This window comes from Heterodontus francisci, chromosome 38 (assembly GCF_036365525.1).
Source record: "Heterodontus francisci isolate sHetFra1 chromosome 38, sHetFra1.hap1, whole genome shotgun sequence".
NCBI lineage: Eukaryota > Metazoa > Chordata > Chondrichthyes > Heterodontiformes > Heterodontidae > Heterodontus > Heterodontus francisci.
Window position 1 is genome coordinate 7,413,858 of NC_090408.1, and position 13,092 is coordinate 7,426,949.

Consider the following 13,092-nt stretch of genomic DNA (forward strand, 5'->3'; position numbering starts at 1 on the left):
CTCACTGAGTCACAGCTGATATAAGGCACATGGTCACCTTATAGTGCTGCAGTCACACATTGTACCCAGAGAGTGACACTTCAACTGGCCAGCACTGATAATGTGTTCTGAAAAAGAACAACCAATTTATTGACCTACTTCTGTCCTGTGTATGTAGCGTCACTGAGTTTTTATCACAGGGTTGCTGCTTCCCCCCAGTGTTACTGCTTTGTATCAACAATCTAACACTTCACCTGTGATTTGTCCCGTGTGAATGTCCTGCAGATGGAGTACATTAAGAGACAATGAAGGAGTTATTACTCTACTTGGTGTATTTATAGGTCACCAAATAGTGGGAGGGAGATAGAAGAACAGATTTGCAGGGCAATTACTTAGGGGTGCATGAACCATAGTGTAGCGATAATGGGAGACGTTATTGAATGGGACAGTGATTGTGTTAAGGGGGAGGGGGTGGGGAGAGAGATTTCTGAAGTGGGTTTAGGAGAATTTTCTTGATCAGTATGTTTGCTGCCCAGTGAGGAAGGAGGTATTGCTGGATCTGGGTCTGCGGAATGAAATGGGTCAAGTAGAGAATGTCACAGTCTCGGGAATAGTGGTCAAACTATCATAAGGTTTAGGTTAATTATAGTGAAGGACAAGGAGCAATCTAAAATAAAAATATTTAACTGGAGGAGGGCCAATTTCAGCGAATTGAGGAGTGATCTGGTCCCAGTGGATTGGAGTCAAAGACCAGCAGCCAAAAATGGAATGGAGCAATGGGCGGCCTTTAAAGAGGAGATGGTGCCGATGTAGTTTAGATGTATTTTCACAAGGGGAAAGGGAGGCCAAGCAAAGTCAGAGCTCCCTGGATGATGGAGTTAGAGAGTAGGATGCAGCAGAAAAAGGGTGCATAAGAGAAATGTCAGCTTGATAATACAAGGGAGAATCAGACTGATGGGCTGAATGGCCTTCTTCTGCACTGTAACAATTCTATGATTCTGTGAATATAAAAAGTACAGAGGAGGCATGAAAAAGGAAATAAGACAGGCAAAGAGACAATAGGGGAATAGATTGGTGGCTAACATAAAAGGGAATCCAGAGGTGATCCACAGGCATATTGACAGTAAAAGCTTTGTCAGAGGAATGGTGGGGCTGATTAGGGACCAAGATGGAGATCTATTGGAGGCAGAAGGGATGGCTGAGGGATTAAATGAGTACTTTGAAAGAGTGTTCATCATGGAAGAGGACTCTGCTAAAGCGACAGTAAGCGAGGAGATTGTTAGGATACTGGCTGAGATAAAAAATAAATAAAAAGCAAGTACGAGAAAGGCTGACAATATGGATAGGTCACTACAAGAAAGCCCCCAGCGATTTAACATCCGCAGCACTTAAAGCAGCCAGAAGTACTGCACAAAGAACAGCTAGGCGTTGCGCAAACGACTACTGGCAACACCTATGCAGTCATATTCAGCTGGCCTCAGACACCGGAAACATCAGAGGAATGTATGATGGCATGAAGAGAGCTCTTAGGCCAACCATCAAGAAGATCACCCCCCTCAAATCTAAATCGGGGGACATAATCACTGACCAACGCAAACAGATGGACCGCTGGGTTGAGCACTACCTAGAACTGTACTCCAGGGAGAATGCTGTCACTGAGACTGCCCTCAATGCAGCCCAGCCTCTACCAGTCATGGATGAGCTGGACATACAGCCAACCAAATCGGAACTCAGTGATGCCATTGATTCCCTAGCCAGCGGAAAAGCCCCTGGGAAGGACAGCATTACCCCTGAAATAATCAAGAGTGCCAAGCCTGCTATACTCTCAGCACTACATGAACTGCTATGCCTGTGCTGGGATGAGGGAGCAGTACCCCAGGACATGCGCGATGCCAACATCATCACCCTCTATAAAAACAAAGGTGACCGCGGTGACTGCAACAACTACCGTGGAATCTCCCTGCTCAGCATAGTGGGGAAAGTCTTTGCTCGAGTCGCTCTGAACAGGCTCCAGAAGCTGGCCGAGCGCGTCTACCCTGAGGCACAGTGTGGCTTTCGTGCAGAGAGATCGACTATTGACATGCTGTTCTCCCTTCGTCAGATACAGGAGAAATGCCGTGAACAACAGATGCCCCTCTACATTGCTTTCATTGATCTCACCAAAGCCTTTGACCTCGTCAGCAGACGTGGTCTCTTCAGACTACTAGAAAAGATCGGATGTCCACCAAAGCTACTAAGTATCATCACCTCATTCCATGACAATATGAGAGGCACAATTCAACATGGTGGCTCCTCATCAGAGCCCTTTCCTATCCTGAGTGGTGTGAAACAGGGCTGTGTTCTCGCACCCACACTTTTTGGGATTTTCTTCTCCCTGCTGCTTTCACATGCGTTCAAATCCTCTGAAGAAGGAATTTTCCTCCACACAAGATCAGGGGGCAGGTTGTTCAACCTTGCCCGTCTAAGAGCGAAGTCCAAAGTACGGAAAGTCCTCATCAGAGAACTCCTCTTTGCTGACGATGCTGCTTTAACATCTCACACTGAAGAGTGCCTGCAGAGTCTCATCGACAGGTTTGCGTCTGCCTGCAATGAATTTGGCCTAACCATCAGCCTCAAGAAAACGAACATCATGGGGCAGGATGTCAGAAATGCTCCATCCATCAATATTGGCGACCACGCTCTGGAAGTGGTTCAAGAGTTCACCTACCTAGGCTCAACTATCACCAGTAACCTGTCTCTAGATGCAGAAATCAACAAGCGCATGGGTAAGGCTTCCACTGCTATGTTCAGACTGGCCAAGAGAGTGTGGGAAAATGGCGCACTGACACGGAACACAAAAGTCCGAGTGTATCAGGCCTGTGTCCTCAGTACCTTGCTCTACGGCAGCGAGGCCTGGACAACGTATGCCAGCCAAGAGCGACGTCTCAATTCATTCCATCTTCGCTGCCTTCGGAGAATACTTGGCATCAGGTGGCAGGACTATATCTCCAACACAGAAGTCCTTGAAGCGGCCAACATCCCCAGCTTATACACACTACTGAGTCAGCGGCGCTTGAGATGGCTTGGCCATGTGAGCCGCATGGAAGATGGCAGGATCCCCAAAGACACATTGTACAGCGAGCTCGCCACTGGTATCAGACCCACCGGCCGTCCATGTCTCCGTTATAAAGACGTCTGCAAACGCGACATGAAATCATGTGACATTGATCACAAGTCGTGGGAGTCAGTTGCCAGCATTCGCCAGAGCTGGCGGGCAGCCATAAAGACGGGGCTAAATTGTGGCGAGTCGAAGAGACTTAGTAGTTGGCAGGAAAAAAGACAGAGGCGCAAGGGGAGAGCCAACTGTGCAACAGCCCCAACCAACAAATTTCTCTGCAGCACCTGTGGAAGAGCCTGTCACTCCAGAATTGGCCTTTATAGCCACTCCAGGCGCTGCTTCACAAACCACTGACCACCTCCAGGCGCGTATCCATTGTCTCTCGAGATAAGGAGGCCCAAAAGAAAAAAAAAAAAAGAACCTTTATATAATAAAAGCAAAATACTGCAGATGCTGGAAATCTGAAATAAAAATAAGAAATGCTGGAAATACTCATCAGGTCTGTCAGCATCTGTGGAGAGAGAAGCAGAGTTCATGTTTCAGGTCAGTGACCCTTCATCAGAATAGCTAAGTCACCTTGTCCAGATGGAATGCATCCCAGGTTACTGAGAAAAGTAAGGGTGGAAATTGAGGAGGTGCTGGCCACAATCTTCCAGTCGTTCTTGGATACAGGGGTGGTGCCAGAGGGCTGGGGAATTACAAATGTTACACCCTTGTTCAAAAGAGGGGAGAAGGATAAACCTGGCACTTAAAAGCCAGTCAGTTTAACATCAGTGGTGGGAAAGCTTTCAGAAACAATAATCCGGGAGAAACTTGGACAAGCGTGGACGAATAAAGGAGACACAGTACGGACTTGTTAATGGGAAATCTTGTTTGATTAACTTGATTGAGTGTGGATGATTGCAGTACAGTTTGTTGTGTATATGGACTTCCGAAAGGTGTTTGATAAAGTACCACATATTAGCCTTCTGAGCAAAATTGAAGCCTACTGGATAGAAGAGGCAGTAACAGCATGGATACAAAATTAGCCGAGGGATAGAGAACAGAGTTGTGGTGAATGGCTATATTTTTGGACTGAAGAGTGGTATATGATGGAGTTCCCCAAATTTCAGTAACAGGATCACTGCTGTTAATGATTTACAATAAGGACTTGGGCTTGGTGTCCAGGGCAAAATTTTGAAACTTGCAGATGACACACACAAAACTTGGAAGTGTAGTGAGCAGTGAGCAGGATGGTGATAGACTTCAAGAGGACACAGGCAATGGAATGGGGCCACAGAGCAGATTAAATTCAAAGCAGATAAGTGTGAGGTGACTAATATTGGTCGGAAGAATGAGGAGAGACAATACATGCTAAATGGTACAGTTTTAAAGGGCTGCATGTTCCAAGCTAGACTCTGTGCAAGCAACTGTTCGACTGTGTCTCCAGACCTCCTCCTACCAGTGATGTGGCGAGGTGATATATAAAATAGAGATCGGGGAAGCATGAAGCAAACATAGTATGGTTATAATGGGAGAAACAGAGCAGCTTTGTAAAGGCAACAAATTCTAGAAGTATTCAGCACAGTTTCCCAGAACAATATGTTTTAAAACCAACAAAGGAACAAGCCATGCTGGATTTAGTGATGAGTAACAGACCAGAATTAATTAATCTGATGGTTTGGAAACATCTTGCAAAAAGTGAGCAATACTATGATTGAATTTAATATTAGATTTGAGAAGGAGAAGGGAGAGCCACAACCAAGGGTTTTAAATTTAAATAAGCCAAAATTCAAAGGGATGAGGGATGCAGTAAACTGGGCTGAGCTGTTAATGGGTAACTCACAAACACAGTGGGAAGGAATCGAATAAATATTGTTTAGATATAAAACCTAAAAGGCTCTGCTTATGGAGGAAAGAAACCATGGTCAACAAGTGAGGTAAGTGACAGTAGCATACCTACTGGGAGAGCTATAAAAAGGGTAGAAATATATTGGATTTAATATAAGTAAGGAAGTGGTAATGGAGAAAATAATGGGACTTAAGCCCGACAAATCTGCAAGATCTGATGGTTTCCACCCCAGGGTGTTAAAAGAAACAGGTGGGGCAATTGCAGATGCGTTAGTCATAATTTTCCAAAGCTCTGTAGATTTGGGATTTTTGCCTTTGGATTGGAAAATTGCAGATGATACTCCATTGTTTAAGAAAGGAGGGAGGGAAAATTAAGGGAACTACAGACCTGACAGAGTTGTGGGATAGTTACTGAAATCTAGCATCAAAGACAGACTGACTGAGCACTTGAACTAGTTTAAGCTGATCAGAGAGTTAACATGTATTTGTGAAGAGTAGGTCATGCTTGACTAATCTAGTTGAATGTTTTGAGGAGGTCACTGGCATGGTGAGTGTCTATTGACGTTGAGTGTATGGACTTTCAGAAGGCATTTGATAAGGTTCCACACGAGATTATTAACAAAAATGAAAGCTCATGGTATTGAGACATGGGTTGGAAATTAGTTGGGAGATGGAGCTTGATCATAAAGGGAACATTCTCTGATTGATGGAATGTGACAAAATACAGAGATATGTATTAGGGTCTTGGCTTTTCACCATGTATACCAGTGACTTGGATGAAAGAATAGAGTGTTGTATATTCAAGTTTGCAGATGACACTAACATAGGAGGCATAGTAAGTTGTGTAGATGGGAGCAGGAAGTTGTGCATGAACAGTAGCAATTGGGTACTCCTCAATATTGTTTTTCTTTGGCTTCCTTGTCTCGAGACAATGGATACGCGCCTGGAGGTGGTCAGTGGTTTATCAAGCAGCGCCTGGAGTGGCTATAAAGGCCAATTCCAGAGTGACAGATTCTTCCACAGGTGCTACAGATAAAATTGGTTGCTGGGGCTGTTTCGCAGTTGGCTCTCCCCTTGCGCTTCTGTCTTTTTTCCTGCCAACTGCCAAGTCTCTTTGACTCGCCACTCTTTAGCCCCGCCTTTATGGCTGTCCGCCAGCTCTGGCGATCACTGGCAACTGACTGCCATGACTTGTGATCAATGTCACAGAACTTCATGTCGGATTTACAGATGTCTTTAAAGCAGAGACATGGTGGGTCTGATACCAGTGACGAGCTCGCTGTACAATGTGTCCTTGGGGATCCTGCCATCTTCCATTCGGCTCATATGGCCAAGCCATCTCAAGTGCTGCTGGCTCAGTAGGGTGTATATGCTGGGGATGTTGGCCGCCTCGAGGACTTCTACGTTGGAGATACAGTCCTGCCACCTGATGCCAAGGAGTCTCCAAAAGCAGCGAAGATGGAATAAATTGAGACATCGCTCTTAGCTGACATACGTTGTCCAGGCCTCGCTGGTGTAGAGCAAGGTACTGAGGACACAGGCTTGATGCACTCGGACTTTTGTGTTCCGTGTCAGTGTGCCATTTTCCCACACTCTCTTGGCCAGTCTGGACATAGCAGTGGAAGCCTTTTCCCATGCGCTTGTTGACTTCTGCATCAAGAAACAGGTTACTGGAGATAGTTGAGCCTAGGTAGGTGAACTCTTGAACCACTTGCAGAACGTGGTGGCCGATATTGATGGATGGAGCATTTCTGACGTCCTGTCCTATGATGTACGTTTTCTTGAGGCTGATGGTTAGGCCAAATTCGTTGCAGGCAGCCGCAATCCTGTCGATGAGTCTCTGCAGACACTCTTCAGTGTGAGATGCTAATGCAGCATCGTCAGCAAAGAGGAGTTCCCTGATGAGGACCTTCCGTACTTTGGTCTTCGCTCTGAGATGGGCAAGGTTGAACAACCTGCCGTCTGATCTTGTGTGGAGGAATATTCCTTCTTCTGAAGACTTGAACGCATGTGAGAGCAGCAGGGAGAAGAAGATCCCAAACAGTGTAGGTGCGAGAACACAGCCCTGTGTCACGCCACTCAGGATAGGAAAGGGGTCTGATGAGGCACCGCTCTGCTGAATTATTCCTTTCATATTGTCATGGAATGAGGTGATGATACTTAGTAGCTTTGGACATCTGATCTTTTCTCGTAGTCTGAAGAGACCACGTCTGCTGACGAGGTCAAAGGCTTTGGTGAGATCAATGAAAGCAACGTAGAGGGGCATCTGTTGTTCGCAGCATTTCTCCTGTAGCTGGCGAAGGGAGAACAGCATGTCAATGGTGGATCTCTCTGCTCGAAAGCCACACTGTGCCTCAGGGTAGACACGCTCAGCCAGTTTCTGGAGCCTGTTTAAAATTACTTGAGCGAAGACTTTCCCCACGATGCTGAGCAGGGAGATTCCACGGTAGTTGATGCAGTCACTGCGGTCACCCTTGTTCTTATAAAGGGTGATGATATTGGCATCGCGCATGTCCTGTGGTACTGCTCCTTCATCCCAGCACAGGCAAAGCAGTTCATGGATTGCTGAAAGTATAGCAGGCTTGGCATTCTTGACTATTTCAGGGGTAATGCCGTCCTTCCCAGGGGCTTTTCCACTGGCTAGAGAATCAATGGCATCACTGAGTTCCGATTTTGTTGGCTGTTTGTCCAGCTCAACCATGACTGGCAGAGACTGGGCTGCATTGAGGGCGGTCTGAGTGACGACATTTTCCCTGGAGTACAATTCTAGGTAGTGCTCCACCCAGCGGTCCATTTGCTTGCGTTGGTCAGTGATCGTGTCCCCTGATTTAGACTTGAGGGGGGCGGAAATCGAATACATGGTGTGGCCACTATGTGAACGATGCATCTACCTGGATGGCTCTGCACTCCTTTGGCCCCACCAGGAAAGCTGAGAGGGGGGTTTTGACGCTTGGACAACTCACAACCTCCATACATCCGCCCAGGCATGCGCCATGGAGAGGTCACTCCATAGTCGCCTCACAGCGACTGAAACAACACGAAAGGCAACAGTTACGGGATCCTGAAGAACCAAGACAGCATGGAGTGGGCTTCGCCATCAGAAACTCTTTGCTCAGCGTGATCGGGCCACCTTCAAATGGCTCGGAACGCATACTGTCCATCTGACTGCTCACCGCCTCTGGTCCGGTCCACCTACTCAGCATCTATGCTCCAACACCTCCCTACCTGAAGTTAAAGACCAGTTCTACGAGGAACTCCATAATATCATTAGTAGCATCCCCAACACCTAACATTTGTTCCTGCTGGGGGACTTTAATGCCAGGGTTGGGGCAGACCATGACTCACGGCCCTCCTGCCTTGGGCGCTATGGCATTGGAAGGATGAATGCGAATGGACAGAGACTGCTGGAGTTGTGTACCTATCATAACCTCTGCATCACCAACTCGTTCTTTCATACTAAACCCTGTCACCAGGTTTCTTGAAGGTACCCAAGATCACTTCATTGGCACCAGCTGGACTTCATCGTCACAAGGCGAGCCTCTATAAACAGCGTTCAAATCACACACAGCTTCCACAGTGCGGACTGTGACACCGACCACTCCCTGGTGTGCAGCAAAGTTAGAGTCAAACCAAAGAAGCTAAATCACTCCAAGCAGAAGGGCCGCCCACGCATCAACACTAACAGAATTTTTTATCCACAGCTGCTATATAAGTTTCTAAATTCACTTGAAAAAGCCCTTCAAAACACATCCTACAGGGGATGCAGAGACCAAGTGGGCCCACATCAGAGACTCCATCTATGACTCAGTTATGACCACCTGTAGCAAACGTGTGAAGTGGAATGCAGACTGTTTTCAATCTCACTTTGAAGAGCTGGAACCTGTCATAGCCGCTAAGCGCATTGCACTGTTGAACTACAAGAAAGCCCCCATCGAGTTAACATCCGTCGCACTTAAAGCAGCCAGAAGCGCTGCACAAAGAACAGCCAGGCGCTGCACAAATGTCTACTGGCAACACCTATGCAGTCGTATTCAGCTGGCCTCCAACACCGGAAACATCAGAGGAATGTATGATGGCATTAAGAGAGCTTTTGGGCCAACCATTAAGAAGATCGCCCGCCTCAAATCAGCTCCTCAATATTATGTATTATATAATACATCAAGTGTTACAAGTGAGTGGCAAGTCGAAGAGACTTGGCAGTTGGCAGGAAAAAAGACAGAAGCGCAAGGGGAGAGCCAACTGTGTAACAGCCCCGACAACCAATTTTATCTGCAGCACCTGTGGAAGAGCCTGTCACTCTAGAATTGGCCTTTATAGCCACTCCAGGCGCTGCTCCACAAACCACTGACCACCTCCAGGCGCTTACCCATTGTCTCCCGAGACAAGGAGGCCAAAGAAGAAGAAGTGTTGCAGGGTTTTTCATTCTATATTACATGATAATACACCATGTTACATTATCCCTATTATCCTAAAATGTTTATGTCACGGCTGAATGCAGGAACTCCACTAGCATCTAACATGTGTTGCATGTTGTAAAACACCAGGTGCTCTGGCTCACCATGAACAATGTCACAGGATATCTGCTAGTGTGGAATGTCGCATGTAATGTGCTGGTTGGTATAAAGCTGCTCTTGGGAAACCCGTGGGAAGACTGCTTTCAAGTCTTTCAATTCTACACCTGCAACAACTTGAGAAATTATTTGAGCTGTAACAAAGTGTGATGTTTCACTTTCTCCACATTTGCTTTTTGAAGGGTGTAACAGATGTAATTACATCTTCAATGTGTTCAGATGTTGGGATTCCACAAACTGGTTGGTGAAAGATTATTGAATTACTCCACATTCTTCAGTGAGGGTTAACTAGAGTCAAAGAAAGAAAGAAGGAAAGAACTTGCATTTATGTAGCACCTTTCAAGACCTCTGCATATCCCAAAGTGCTTTACAGCCAATTAAGTACTTTTTGAAGTGTAGTCACTATATATCCAAGTTTGCAGATGACACAAAGCTGGGTGGGAGTGTGAGCTGTGAGGAGGATGCAGAGAAGCTCCAGTGTGATTTGGACAGGTTGAGTGAGTGGGCAAATACATGGCAGATGCAGTATAATGTGGATAAATGTGAGGTTATCCACTTTGGTGGCAAAAACAGGCAGATTATTATCTGAACGACAATAGATTGGGAAAGGGGGAGGTGCAGCGAGACGTGGGTGTCCTTGTGTACCAGTCGCTGAAAGTATGCATGCAGGTGCAGCAGGCAGTTAAGAAGGCAAATGGTATGTTGGCCTTCATAGCGGGAGGATTCGAGTACAGGAGCAAGGATGTCTTGCTGCAATTATACAAGGCCTTCGTGAGACCACATCTGGAGTATTGTGTGTAGTTTTGGTCTCCTTATCTGAGGAAGGATGGTCTTGCTTTGGAGGGAGTGCAACGAAGGTTCACCAGACGCCCCGATTCCTGGGATGGCAGGACTGACGTATGAGGAGAGATTGGGTCAATTAGGCTTGTATTCACTAGAATTTAGAAGAATGAGAGGGGATCTCATAGAAACCTACAAAATTCTAACAGGACTGGACAGACGAGATGCAGGAAGGATGTTTCTGTTGGTGGGGGAGTCCAGGACCAGGGGTCACAGTCGAAGGATAAGGGGTAAGCCATTTAGGACAGAGATGAGCAGGGATTTCTTCATCCAGAGAGTGGTGAACCTGTGGAATTCTCTACCACGGAAAGCAGTTAATGCCAAATCATTAAATATATTCAAGAAAGAGTTAAAGTTCTTAGGGCTAATAGGATCAAGGGATACGGGGAGAAAGCGGGAACAGGTTACTGAGTTTTGATGGTCAGCCATGATCATATTGAATAGCGGAGCAGGCTCGAAGGGCCGAATGGCCTACTCCTATTTTTCTATGTTCTAATGTAGAAAACTGGAAAATTTAGCCAAAAACCTTTTGATACTGTGGTTGATTAGAAGTGTAAGGAGTTCAGGCACTAAGTAGGTAGTTCAGGCACTATAAAGTCTCCGAGGTGGCCAAGACAGTGTCCTGAGCTGCAACGCCTGGTTAGCCCACTTTTAACACAAGTCACCATCTTGGCAAAGGAATTGAAATGCACACCTGAGGTTGATTAAATTTCTAATCACCAATTAACTTGGCTGTTGACTCTCATTAAAGAGGCTGCATGCCATTTTTCTGGCTTGCACTGCAATTACCAACAGCTTCTAACAGCAACCAGCTCAACAGAAAGAAGTCATTGGTGAAAATTTTGAGCACTACTTCAAGCCATGATCAGCTTTTGCTGTTCATTTGATGCTGGAGATCAGCTGACTACACTTTGTTGAAAAGGACTTTTGAGTCACATAAGACGACTTTCTGGGCACGCTGTTCAGTTGTCACCAATTATCAACAATTATTTAGGAAATTCGCTGAGGACTTTACCTACAGAGAATGAGTGCTACACTACTGCTTATTGGAGACTTTATAGGAGTCAGCAGGAGAAAGACAGTTGTTAGTCATGGGTATCTTGCTAGGAGTTCCTTTGGTCTACAGGAGGAATAGAAAGAAATGAGGCCAATTAGAGCAGTACCAACTGCTAGAGGAGAGAGACAAGAGGATGAGGAGGGCTCCAGATTCATGGCAATTTGCTTTAAGCTCCACAATCTAACACACATGAGAGATCAGCTATTACCACCAGCAAATGTGCCAGAGGGTCAAGCTGGGGAGCCACAAGAGGTGGAGGAGGAAGGAGAACCCAGGGGAGCACCTGAGGGTTCCAAGTTGACAGCCCACACCCGGGAAGGTCACTCAGCGTCATCTAGTTGAAGAGCACTTTGAGAGACTTCCTCCACCATCAAACCTTGGAGTACTGCAGCCACATGTCTTGCCTTCCAGGACTGAGGATCTAGCAACAAGTCCCACCATCTGCACTTAATCCGTTCAACCCCTTCCCCATGAAGGACACAATAAAACAGACCAATTTCACCACGACCCAATTACCCGTTCCCTTTATCTAGAGCAAAAACAAACAATGGAAACAAAAAACAAAGAACGGTACAGCACAGGAACAGGCCATTCGGCCCTCCAAGCCCGCGTTGATCATGATGCCTGTCTAAACTAAAACCTTCTGCACTTCTGAGGTCCATATCCCTCTATTCCCATCCTATTCATGTATTTGTCAAGATGCCCCTTAAACGTCGCTATCGTACCTGCTTCCACCACCTCCCCCGGCAGCAAGTTCCAGGCACTCACCACCCTCTGCGTAAAGAACTTTCCACGCATCTCCCCCCTAAACTTTTCCCCTCTCACTTTGAACTCGTGACCCCTAGTAATTGAACCCCCACTCTGGGGGGGAAAAAGTTTCTTGCTATCCACCCTGTCTATACCTCTCATGATTTTGTACACCTCAATCAGGTCCCCCCTCAACCTCCGTCTTTCTAATGAAAATAATCCTAATCTACTCAACCTCTCTTCATAGCTAGCGCCCGCCATACCAGGCAACATCCTGGTGAACCTCCTCTGCACCCTCTCCAAAGCATCCACATCCTTTTGGTAATGTGGCGACCAGAACTGCACATAGTATTCCAAATGTGGCCGAACCAAAGTCTTATACAACTGTAACATGACCTGCCAACCCTTGTACTCAATACCCCGTCCGATGAAGGAAAGCATGCCGTATGCCTTCTTGACCACTCTATTGACCTGCGTTGCCACCTTCAGGGAACAATGGACCTGAACACCCAAATCTCTCTGTACATCAATTTTCCCCAGGACTTTTCCATTTACTGTATAATTGACTCTTGAATTGGATCTTCCAAAATGCATCACCTCGCATTTGCCCTGATTGAACTCCATCTGCCATTTTTCTGCCCAACTCTCCAATCTATTTATATTCTGCTGTATTCTCTGACAGTCCCCTTCACTATCTGCTACTCCACCAATCTTAGTGTCGTCTGCAAACTTGCTAATCAGACCACATACTTTCCTCCAAATCATTTATGTATATCACAAACAACAGTGGTCCCAGCACGGATCCCTGTGGAACACCACTGGTCACACGTCTCCATTTTGAGAATCTCCCTTCCACTGTTACTCTCTGTCTCCTGTTGCCCAGCCAGTTCTTTATCCATCTAGCTAGTACACCCTGGACCCCATGCGACTTCACTTTCTCCATCAGCCTACCATGGGGAACCTTATCAAAC

At 46.4% G+C, this 13,092-nt stretch overlaps 1 protein-coding gene across 13 annotated transcripts in view; it reads left to right on the forward strand.

The window, feature by feature from the left end:
* The window catches only part of cers3a (ceramide synthase 3a), a 202,395-nt gene that overhangs the window by 126,343 nt on the left and 62,960 nt on the right, over positions 1–13,092 (forward strand). The window lies entirely within an intron of this gene.